The sequence below is a fragment of the Danio aesculapii genome, chromosome 18 (genome assembly GCF_903798145.1).
Source record: "Danio aesculapii chromosome 18, fDanAes4.1, whole genome shotgun sequence".
Classification (NCBI taxonomy): domain Eukaryota; kingdom Metazoa; phylum Chordata; class Actinopteri; order Cypriniformes; family Danionidae; genus Danio; species Danio aesculapii.
The window spans coordinates 13314458-13327277 of record NC_079452.1 but is presented as its reverse complement, the minus strand read 5'-3'; the positions used below and the strand labels follow the sequence as shown (position 1 = coordinate 13327277).

The following is a 12820-nucleotide window of genomic DNA, read 5'->3' as shown; positions in this document are numbered from 1 at the left end:
TGTTTTAAGTAAAGTCAACTTGTTTTTTACAGTGTATTAATTATCTTTTCATTCAAATTTAACTAAGTTGCAATTGCAATTTCATCTATTTGTTAATTTGTTAATTTAATTATTTGTTTAAGCTTTCATTCATTCATTCATTCATTCATTCATCCATTCATTCATTCATTCATTTGTTTGTTCCTTCATTTGTTTGTTCCTTCATTTGTTGGTTCATTTGTTTGTTCATTCATTCATTCATTCATTCATTCAATTTTTCATTCGTTTGTTTGTTCCTTTATTTATTTGTTTGTTCATTAGTTTATTATTTCATTCATTTAATCGTTTGTTTGTTTGTTCATTTATTCGTTCATTTGTTTGTTCATTCATTTGTTCATTCCTTTGTTTGTTTGTTTGTCCATTCTTTCATTGATTTAATCATTCGTTCATTCATTAAACTTTTGTTTATCCGTTCATTCATTCATTCATTTATTCATTTGTTTATTCATTCATTCTTTCATTCATTTAATCATGTTTGTTTGCTTGTTTGTTTGTTTGTTCATTCATTCATTCTTTTGTTTGTAAATTTATTCGTTCCTTCAGTTGTTTGTTTGTTCTTTATTTCATTCATTCATTCATTCATTCATTCATTCATTTAATTGTTTATCCATTTGTTTGTTTATCTGTTCATTCATTCCTTCATTCATTAATTTATTAATTCAATTAATCTCATTCATTTATTCAGTCATACAATCATTCAATTCATTAATTTGTTTCTTTGTTTGTTTGTTTCATTCGAATGTTCATTCAATCGTTCATTTGTTTGTTCATTCATTTATTCATTAATTTGTTTGTTTGTTCATTTGTTTATTCATTCTTTTATTTATTTAAACACTTGTTTGTTTGTTTAAATGTACGTTCATGTGTTCGTTCGTTCATTCATTTGTTCATTCATTTGTTCTTTCCTTCATTCGTTTATTTGTTTATTCATCCATCCATCCATCCATTCATCCATTCATTCATTCATTCATTCATTCATTCATTCATTCATTCATCCATCCATCAATCCATCTATCAATTAATCAGTCCACCTTTGGAATATTTGACGAATAAACAATTCAAAAGAGAAAACACATTTAATTGAAATATATATAATCTATTTAGTGTCACTATTGATAAATTAAAACATCAAGCACGTAAATCAAACTTGGCCTCATCATGGACACAAATCAAAAGTGTTTCAAAAATAATAATACGTTTTTTTTTATCAAGTCCATTATTATACTGATTTTTAATGGATACATGACAATAACTCTGTATCTTGAAAACTTTGCAGGAATAATTGTATTCTAAAACATATTCTAACAGAAAGCAGTTCTTTTTATCTAATAATACATCACTTTTTTATCAATTGAAGGAACAAATGCCAACAAATGTAGCCTTGGTGAACACAAGAGACTTTCAACAACAACAACAAAAGAAAATCCAAGTTATTCCAAACATTCTACCAGCAGATTGAAGTTGCTTCAGATTGCATTAAAGATTATTTAATGCTCACTGGCTCTTCAAATACTCATATTCTTTTATTGTCTGTTATAAAAGATGCCATTCTACATCTTTGTCTATGACATATACAGTACGACTGCAAACAGTGTCCGTGAATGGAGACTTAAGCTCAGAGGGTTGCTGTTTCTTCCCATCTGTTTGTAAGGACCCCAGTGGGCCTCCATTAAATGTCTGTTGTGCTTTTTTAAATGTCACTAGCTGCAATCTAATGGCAAATTAATTTGAAGGTCAGCAGTAGGTTAAAATATGGACACATTGTTTTAAATACAGTAATGAAGAGCAGCTGCAACACAAAAATAATTAATAAGCTATTATTTTATTGTTAATTAATTAAAATATGGTCATCATTCATTCATCCCAGCTTTTTGTTTCAGTGCTCTATCTGTGTTTTCTATGCTATTTCGTAAAAAAAAAAAAAAAAAACTATGCTAATTAACATTGTGAATTGCATTATGGGAGCTTGAGCTCTGTTCTGTTGAGTTTTGATGCTGAAAATTCAACTCTACAATTTAACAAAGTGACTTTTACCTGCAGTGTTGGGGGTAACACACTACTAATAATCTTTCTTTTTTAAGTAATGAGTAAAGTAACCCATTACCTAATTATTTATTTTTTTCTCAATATTGACAATGGTATTTGGTCGATAAATATTGATATCGATTTTTTTACCCTGCCTTATTTTCATAAATTTTATGCTAAATGTTTTATTAAAATACAGGCATATTCTTAACTGACTTTTCAAAATTCGCCCAATTATCCAGCTATCCAGAGAGTTAAATGGCTTTATTTTGCATACCTTAAAGTAATACCACGTTTAATTATCTGCTATTATCCAAAGACAACAGCGTTTGCATTATCAGTCCAAACATTAGCTGTTATGAAGCGGACAGGAGACAGAGGTAAGGAAACGTTAGGGTGTTTATTAAATGACAACAAGGAGCACATGAAGGATAGCCAGGAGGATCAGGAATGATGTTGGGGTCTTTTCCTCCGTGGCTGGGTAACAGGAATACACGAGGATGGACAGCACACACCAGATACAGCTGACAGAGGATGACACAGACTTGGAAGGACTGGAAGACAGGACGATTCGGGAGGACCAGGAAGACTAGGAGGAATACAAAGAGAACAGGTAAGTAAATCGTTTGTTTTAGCTGAGGATGACTACGCTGAGTGGTCGCTCAGTTGTCCGCTTTCGTCGAGACGAGCCCGGACAATGAGCGACTGGAGTGCTGTGCTTTTATCTGGTGCTCGTGAATGTGATGCAGCTGTGTGCTCATTAGAAGTCAGGTGATGGTGATCTTCGTGAGTGGGGGTCGTGAGAGCCTGACCAATCCATGACAGTACCCCCCTCCCCAGGGCCCGCTCCTGAGGGCCGACACCTCCGACGCCGTGGTGGTCTCCCTCTGCCTCTAGGCGCTGGGAACTCAGGGTGGCTCTCATGAAACTCCACCATGAGACTAGGATCGAGAATATCAGCTCTGGGAACCCATGTCCTTTCTTCGGGGCCGTACCCTTCCCAGTCCACCAGGTACTCCAACTGGCCACCACGACGTCGGGAACGCAAGATCTCCTTCACTGCGTAGACGGCTCCTTCTTCTAGGAGCAGTGGAGGAGGGGGTTCCTCTTCGTGGTCAGGCTCTGTGGAGGGAAGAACAGGATCGTGATAGGGTTTCAGGAGTGATACGTGGAATGTAGGGTGAATACGGTAGTGAGAGGGTAATTGTAGTTTGTAGGTGACGGGGTTAACCTGTTCCACGATGGTGAAGGGACCAACAAATCGGGGACTTAACTTGCGAGAGGGCAGTCGCATGCGTATGTCCCGGGTGGATAGCCACACCTTTTGTCCGGGTGTGTATCTGGGTTCTTCAGACCTTCTCCTATCGGCGGTTACCTTGCTTCGACGGACTGCCCTCTGCAGATGTTGATGAGCCTCGTCCCAGACTCTCTCGCTCTCCCGGAACCAGTGATCCACTGCGGGGACATCAGATGGTTCGCCATCCCAGGGAAAGAGCGGTGGTTGGAAGCCCAGGACGCACTGGAATGGCGTGAGTCCGGTGGAGGGTTGCCGCAGTGAATTTTGGGCATATTCTGCCCAGCCCAAATACTGGCTCCAGGAGTTCTGGTGACCACTGCAGAAGGTCCTCAGGAACCGTCCCACCTCCTGAATCTTCCTCTCTGTCTGCCCGTTGGTTTGGGGATGATATCCAGAAGAGAGGCTGACGGCCACACCTAGGAGCTTGAAGAAGGCTTTCCATAGACGTGAGATGAACTGTGGACCTCTGTCCGACACAATATCTTCTGGAATACCAAATGACCTGAAGACTTGATTAAAGATATTGTCGGCAGTTTCAAAGGCTGTGGGAAGACCTTTCAGAGGGATTAGTTTGACAAACTTTGAGAATCTATCTACTATGACTAGAATACAGGTATTACCTTCTGACGAAGGGAGGTCAGTGATAAAGTCCACTCCTAGGTGTGACCAGGGACGGTTCGGAATCGGCAAGGGATGGAGCTTTCCAGCGGGTAGATGACGTGGGCTCTTGGATTGGGCACAGTCCTTACAGCCCTGAACATATTGCCTCACATCCCTTGCCATGTTTGGCCACCAGAATCGTTGGGATACTAGCGAGAGAGTATTGTTGATCCCTGGATGTCCAGTGCCTAGCGAGGTATGTAAGGAGTGGATCAGATCTACCCGGTGTTCAGGTGGTATGAACTGCCGATGAGGAGGGCATCCCGGCGGAGCAGGGGCTTCCGGAGTGGCAACGACTGGAGGAGCGTTCCAGGTGATCGGACAAATGGAGATGTGTTCGGGAAGAATCTTCGTTGGGAGTTCTTCATGATCGTGATGCTCGTGTAAACGAGAGAGAGCGTCTGCTCTTAGATTCTTGGGTCCTGGACGATAGGAAATGGAGAAATCAAAACGTGAGAAGAAAAGTGACCATCTGGCTTGACGTGGACATAGTCTCTTGGCCTCTTTGATGTATTGGAGGTTTTTGTGATCTGTGATCACCTGGAACGGATGTTTGGCTCCCTCCAACCAGTGACGCCACTCCTCCAAGGCTAGCTTGATTGCTAGAAGCTCCCTGTCTCCTATGCTGTAATTCTGCTCCGCCGGGCTCAACTTCCGAGAGAAATAGGCACAGGGATGCAGTCGGGGCGGTGTATCATGATGTTGAGACAATACTGCCCCGACGCCGGTGGTGGATGCGTCCACTTCCACCACGAAAGGAAGATTTGGGTCAGGATGAGTCAGGAGTGGGGCCCTTGTGAACTCCTTCTTAAGAAGGCGGAAGGCTGCGGCTGCTTCTTTGGTCCACTCCAGTCCTTTGGGTTTACCCTTGAGGAGATTAGTGAGAGGTGATGTAATCCTGCTGTAGTCCTTGATAAACCGTCTATAAAAGTTAGCAAACCCAAGAAACCTCTGGAGCTCCTTAATGGAAGTGGGTTCTGACCAGGATAGAACAGCCTCAATTTTCTTCCCATCCATACGTATACCGGTTTGGTCAATGATGTATCCCAAGAAATGAATCGACTTCTGGTGGAATGAGCATTTCTCCGCTTTGAGGTAGAGGTGATGTTCTCTCAATGTGTGTAGGACCTCCGCAACGTGTTGGCGATGTTCGGCCTCACTCCGGGAGTAAATGAGGATGTCATCTATGTACACTATTACACAGTGGTGAAGAAACTCCCGGAGGACTTCATGAATGAAGTTTTGGAATACGGAGGGGGCATTGACCAGACCGTAAGGCATGACCTCATATTCATAGTGGCCAGTAGGGGTCACGAATGCTGTCTTCCATTGGTCCCCCTCACGTATTCTTATCAGATTATACGCGCTGCGGAGGTCCAATTTAGTGAAGACTTTAGCTTCTCGGAGCTGTTCCAAAGCGGCTGGTACCAGAGGAAGGGGATATCGGTATTTTACTGTACCGTTATTTAGGACCCTGTAGTCGATGCATGGACGCAGCCCTCCGTCCTTCTTGGCCACAAAGAAGAAGCTTGAGGCGGCTGGTGATTTTGAGTGACGTATGTACCCCTGACTCAGAGCCTCCCTTATGTAATCTTCCATTGCCTGATTCTCTGGAAGCGAGAGCGGGTAGATCCTACCTCTTGGCAACTGGGCATCTGGAACTAGGTCGATCGCGCAGTCCCATGGCCGATGCGGCGGTAGCTGGGAAGCTCTCTTGGGGCAGAAGACATCTTGAAAGGAGCTGTACTCCTTAGGAATGTGGATAGACTGCTTCTCAGGAGGGCTCTCGACCGATGTTGCAAACAAAGAAATGGGGTTCCGACCTTGAAGAGGGAGATTTGGAAAACAGGCAGGTGTACATCCAGATCCCCATTTCTTTATCTCTCCTGTGCCCCAAGAGATGATGGGATCGTGCTTCACCAGCCACGGGCGCCCTAGAATGATGTCCATATTTGCACCCTCCAGAACCAGAAATTGAATCCTCTCTTGATGTAACAACCCCACTTGAAGAAGGATGTCTTCGCATTGTCGATGGATACGGGTCGAAGATCGAGTGCACTGGGTTATCGGTTGTATCTGGTATATATGCGAGGACGCCTCAGTACGGAGGTGGAGTTGACGACAGAGGGATTGGGAGATGAAGTTCCCTGCTGACCCGGAGTCGATGAGGGCTGTGACAAGGAGAGAAATAGAGGCAGTAGTTATTTGTACGGTGGTAGTAAGTGGTTTACATTGTTCAATATTCGTACTGAATACACTCACTGAAGTCCGAATGGGACGAAGGGGACACTCCATACGGGTGTGTCCACTGACACCGCAGTATAGACACAGACCCCGGGTCAGCCTCCTCTGTCGTTCCGCTGATGTCAGTCTTCCAGACTCTATTATCATGGGTTCTGGTTCTGGAGAGGCTGTTGACTCAGGCGATTGGAGGAGTGCAGACGAGGGGGTGATGGTGTCCTGTTGATAGGAACGGAGACGATCGGAACATCGGAGAGAATGTTGGATGAATCTCTCCAGACCCATTGTATCATCTAATGTGGCCAGTTGGATTCGGAGAGTGGGTTCCAAGCCGAGCCGGTACGTGGTCAACAACGATCTCTCATTCCATCCACTTGCAGCTGCTAGAGTGCGAAACCGGAGAGCATATTCCTGTGTAGATAGAGTACCTTGCTTTAGATGATACAGCTGCTCTCCAGCGGCTACTTCCCCATCAGAACGTCCAAACACCTCTTTGAAATACTCCGTGAAGGTAGTGATGGAATTCATGACCGGCCCGGCTTGGTTCCAGATCGTCTCAGCCCATTTAAGTGCAGGTCCAGAGAGTAGAGATACGATGTAGGCGATCTTCGACTTATCTGTGGGATATAGAGAAGGTTGCATTTCGAATATGAGGGAACATTGTAACAGAAAACCATTGCACTCCCCCGCTCCGCCTGAGTAGGGCGCTGGTCGGGCCATGGGACTGGAAGGAAGGGCCGAAGAAGAAACTGTGGAGGCGGAAGTGCTCGGTGCTGGTGGTGCGTTGGAAAGTGGAGCTGGTGGCTGTAGAATCCGCTTCAACTGATCCACCAGCTCTTGTAAGTGATCGGGGGTGCTCATGTTGTCGTCGTTATTGGTCCGGGCTTCTGTTATGAAGCGGACAGGAGACAGAGGTAAGGAAACGTTAGGGTGTTTATTAAATGACAACAAGGAGCACATGAAGGATAGCCAGGAGGATCAGGAATGATGTTGGGGTCTTTTCCTCCGTGGCTGGGTAACAGGAATACACGAGGATGGACAGCACACACCAGATACAGCTGACAGAGGATGACACAGACTTGGAAGGACTGGAAGACAGGACGATTCGGGAGGACCAGGAAGACTAGGAGGAATACAAAGAGAACAGGTAAGTAAATCGTTTGTTTTAGCTGAGGATGACTACGCTGAGTGGTCGCTCAGTTGTCCGCTTTCGTCGAGACGAGCCCGGACAATGAGCGACTGGAGTGCTGTGCTTTTATCTGGTGCTCGTGAATGTGATGCAGCTGTGTGCTCATTAGAAGTCAGGTGATGGTGATCTTCGTGAGTGGGGGTCGTGAGAGCCTGACCAATCCATGACATTAGCAGTCTGCAATGGATAATAGCAAACTTTCTGCAATGATATCAGCTTTATAAGGATGAACTATTCTTTGCATGAACTTTCCACATGGAAATAACTGACATAAGGCACAATTAATGTGCACACAATGCTTTAAATACTGAAGCTGTTCAGATTAGAAGGAGGGAAAGAGGAAATGTTTACCTTGGAGTGTTCAAACAGTGTTACCACTTCCTGATCTTTACTCTGCCTCCTCTTCGTGAAATAGAATCTGACTAAAGGGCCATTCATGCTGACAAAGCATCTTTTCTTCAAATCATTCTTTTATTTTCAGTCGCAGATTTGATGCGACATGAGCTAGAAAGATTATTGGGTATGAAACAAACTTTAACAGGTTTTACCTTTCACAACTTTACAGTAACTTGATATAGAGTTCAGACCAGTGTTGGGAGCAGTTGGTTATAAGGAATTACTTACTGTAATTAGATTAGGGATTAAGGGATTACTGAGGGTAATTTAATTACAGTTGCTTATAATATACTTATATATACTTATAGTTGCTTATAAAATATTGTACATCATTTCAACAGTTCTATATAAATCAGATAAGCAGGGTAATACTGTATATATTTTGCTGAATAATTATATTTTTCAACTAATGAAGAACAAGTGTATTTTTGAACAAAACTAAAGGACACTGTTTGATTCCAATTTGAATAATTAGAGTTTATTTATGTACATTTTTAGTAATGTCAAGTAATTAAATGACTTACTGAGTAACTAAGCTACTTTTCAGTCAAAGAATTAGAAAAGTAATTAAAATACAATATTAATTTTATTTTAAGTAACTTGTCCAACTCTGATTCAGAACGCTAAGATTGACTATTATATTAAATAATGTTCTTTGATTTATTTCAGTTATATTTCAGATGGATTAATAGATAATTAGATGGAGGAATAAAAGAATGAACGAGTGGATGAATGGACAAACGGACAAATTGATTGATATATTTTGTTCATTCATAAGTTCATTCATTCATTCATTCATTGAACGTCAAGATGATGGACGGATAATTAGGTGCATTAAGAGATAATTAAGTAGATTGACAGACAGACAGATGGATGGACGAACGGATTCATCTGTTCATTCGTTCATAAGTTTATTCATTTGTTTATTCGTTCATTTGTTCATTCATTGAATGTCAAGATGAAGGATGGATAATTTGAGAGGTTGATTAATTTTATGGAAAAAAGCATGGATGGATGGATGGATGGATAGATGGATGAATGGAAAGACAGACAGAGATTTGGATGGATGGATGGATGGACGGATGGATGGATGGATGGATGGAAGGAAGGGATGGATGGATGGTTGGATGGAAAGACAGACAGACAGAGATATGGATGGGTGGTAGGATGGATGGATGGATGGAAAGACAGACAGATATATGGATGGGTGGTAGGGTGTATGGATGGATGGATAGAAAAATAGAAGGGTTTGTTGGATGGATGCATGGATGGATGCATGGATGGATGCATAGATGAATCCATGGATGGATGGATGCAAATACAGACAAACAGAGATATAGATGGCTGGTAGGGTGTTTGGATGGATGGATATATAAATAGAAGGGTTGGTTGGTTGGATGGATGGATGGATGGATGGAAAGACAGACAGACAGAGATATGGATGGGTAGTAGGGTGTATGGATAATGGATAGATAAATAAAAGGGTTGGTTGGATGGATGGATGGATGCATAGATGGATGGATGCAAATACAGACAGACAGAGATATAGATGATGGATGGATGAATGAATGAATGAATGAATGAATAGTTGGTTGGTTGGTTGGATGGATGGATGGATGAACATACAGACAGACAGACAACAGACATACATATGGATGAATGGATGGGTGAATGTATTGATGGATGGACTGAGTATTTCCAGTGAAGATGACTAAAACTAAAAACGACAGCAGCGAGTGACAAGGAAATGGAGGCATGCATGGTCAAAGAGGGATAAAATAAGAAAAGGACAGAGAGGCTGAAAAAGAGCAACAGTGAAATAAGGAGAGTGAGCCGGAGGGTGGAAGAGAGAAGTTTTGTGGAGAGCATCTGGGAGTTTATCATCTCACAGCCTCACGCCTTGAGCAGAGCTGTGGTCCCACAGGTTATGTACAGCCGTTAACTGTAGACAGAAGATCGCCCAGAGGTTTGGTCCGCAGCCAAGTGTGTGTCTGGACTGAAATGAGGAGCCAATCCTCTGGGCAAACACAGCCCTGTGTCTGCTGCCTTTTTTTGCATTGACTGAGCAAACTATGAGTGAAGAAATCAAAATTACGAATTCACTTTACAAGAAAGGATGGAAACATCTCTCAATCTCTTATTTAAAGCCCAGGTTACTCAGAGAAAATTCAACCATCAAGTATATTGAGTGGGTTTTAGAATACCTATAAATAGAATACCTTCAATCCGTTAAAGGTGCAAACTGAAAATAATATTTGCAATTAAATGAATGTGTATTATATTTGAAATGTATATTAAATGAAATAAAAAAATTTTTACCCACTTTAAAAATTCAATAATACTGTCGTCTAAGCTGTACTGCTGAATGTACTGACAAGCATTTATGTTAACTTGAATTATTTTATAGAAAGATATGCCATCATTGTAATACAGTGTTTGTTATCAAACAAGTTTTGATTTTGAGATTTGATGACATTACTGTAAATGTAATATTGCCACATTTATATATATAAAGACTTGTATATAACATTAAAAATAACTACTTTTTTAATCATAAAAAAGTTCATCATAAAAATGCTTTATTGAATTATACACTAACCGGCCACTTTATTAGGTACACCTTACTAGTACCTAGTTGGACGCCCTTTTGCCTTCAGAACTGCCTTAATCCTTCATGGCATAAATTCAAAAGGTACTGAAAATATTACCGAAAATGCTGGAAATCACACAGTTCCTGCAGCTTTGTCTACCCAGAGCCCAAAGGCGCTCTATTGGATTGAGATCTGGTGACTGTGGAGGCCTTTTGAGTACAGTGAACTCATTTTCATGTTCAAAAATCCAGTCTGAGATGATTCACGCTTTATGCGTTATCCTGCTGTCATGTTGTTGACACCAAATTCTGACACTACCGTTCGAATGTGGCAGCTGAAATCGAGATTCATCAGACCAGGCATAATTTTTTCCAATCTTCTATTGTCCAATTTTAATGAGCCTGTGCGAACTGTAGCCTCAGTTTCCTGTTCTTAGCTGACTTGAGTGGCAACCAGTGTGGTCTTCTCCTGCTGTAGCTCATTTGCCTCGAGGTTCAACGTTAAAACATTTTTTTTAATTCCAAATTCAAGAGTTCACACTTCGCTGATGATTATTTATAAGCTTGTTTGGCATGCTGTCCCGGGAGAGAGCCCTGAGCTCATAAGATCCTCGAGCCCGGGGCTCCCTCCCGTTGCAAGGCGAGAGGGGAGTTTGAGCTTAGGTAGATCTCGAGAACTCCCCTGCTGTAATAACCAATGAACAGCCAGTGATTGCTCTTGAGAGATAACCATTTACTAGTGGGCATGTCTATTGTGCCGGTTTGGATTAATCAATTAACTTATGTTGCCTGTTTTTTGGACGGTGGGAGGAAACCGGGGAACCCGGGGGAAACCCACGTGAGCACGGGGAAAGAATGCAAACTCCGCACAGAAATGTCTGCTGGTTTGGTAAATTCTTGCTGTGAGGCAACAGTGCTAAGCACTGGGCCACCGTGTCACCCATCTAGGAAGAAGGAGGAGTAGGGGTGGATGGGGGATTCTTCAAAACGAAGATAGCGGTGGTACGTGACCCAGGGTATTTGTAGTAGCTTAGGAGTCGTCTGATTGGAGCATTGAGAATTGGATAATGCGGATCCAGCCGCTAGCAATCATAAGCACGTGATCCTCTCGAAATTAGTTTATAACTAAACTTCACTTAGAGAAAACATCGCGAACTACACGTTCTATGGTAAGAGGGGAATGCATTGTCCCTAGACACTAGACCTCTTTTGGTCAATCCTCTTTTATTTATCAAGCCACAAATCTTTGGAATTCACATATACAAATCATAAGATGTTTTCATGCCTGACTAGGAGGTTGTTTTTTAACTCAAATTTGTACACACAGAGTGAGATGTTTTTGATTCGTCAGTGTTTTAGTTTATAAGCGATTATGCCTGTATGTTTTAAACTGACTTTTTAATTCATTTGACATTATTGTTTTAATTTTTACCTGTCCAGGGATTGCAGGTGGAAAGTAGCAATCCTGCTACAACCTAGCACAATGCATCATTTCTCTTTGAGGTTAATGTAATTTTTGTTCATGTCCCTGTTAAATAAAATAAATACATACATACAAATACAAACATGTTGTGCATTCAGAGATGCTCTTCTGCATACCTCGGTTGTAACAAGTGGTTATTTGAGTTACTGTTACCTTTCTATCAATAATTCTCTATGGTTACAACTGAATTAAGCTGTACCCAGCTTAAATTTAAAATAAAGTTACCTCAGAGAGAGAGCCAAAGAGAGTAAGTAGGGCTCAAAGAAAGTCTGAGAGCAGTAGAGCCAAAGAAGAGCAGAGCTCTTCCAGAGCAGCAGTGGAGCAGAGCAGGAGAGAAGCAGAGCAGGAAAATAGACAGAGCAGAGTTTACCAACTATTTTGTATCTTTCTTGACCATGTGACCGAAGCCCAAATACAGACATTCAAACTTACCAAAACCCCCAAAGTCCACATACCAGGCCCTGATGTTATCAGTATCTGCCTTTGGAGTCAGTATGGACCTTCTTTGATGAAAAAGACATGTTTTGTTATATAAACAAATGCATATGATAAATTTCGGCCATTCACCTCTGACCTATGGCATTAACAAGGCATTTAACGAGCAGTTGGACAGGTGTACCTAATAAAGTGGCCGGTTTTAAGATTATTTGGTATTGGGTGTTATATTAATTGTATACATTAATATATGCCTCTGTGACCAGTATTGGTGTTGAAATTGCTCCTTATTATAAGAAGCATTTGTATTTCTCATTGTTTTAGAAATATCCCGCTTTGCCATGCTCGTTAAAAAAAATCAGTATTGATTTCTTAGGTTGTTTTAAATCAATCTGTTATATTACAAAACTAGATGTTGGCTCTTTTCCATAGCATAGTGAGCTGCCATAAACAGCACTGAGCGCA

The 12820-nt window shown here is 41.5% G+C and overlaps 1 protein-coding gene across 2 annotated transcripts in view; it reads left to right on the top strand.

Moving 5' to 3' along the window:
- Positions 1-12820, top strand: part of cntn5 (contactin 5) — a 519869-nt gene that overhangs the window by 465416 nt on the left and 41633 nt on the right. The window lies entirely within an intron of this gene.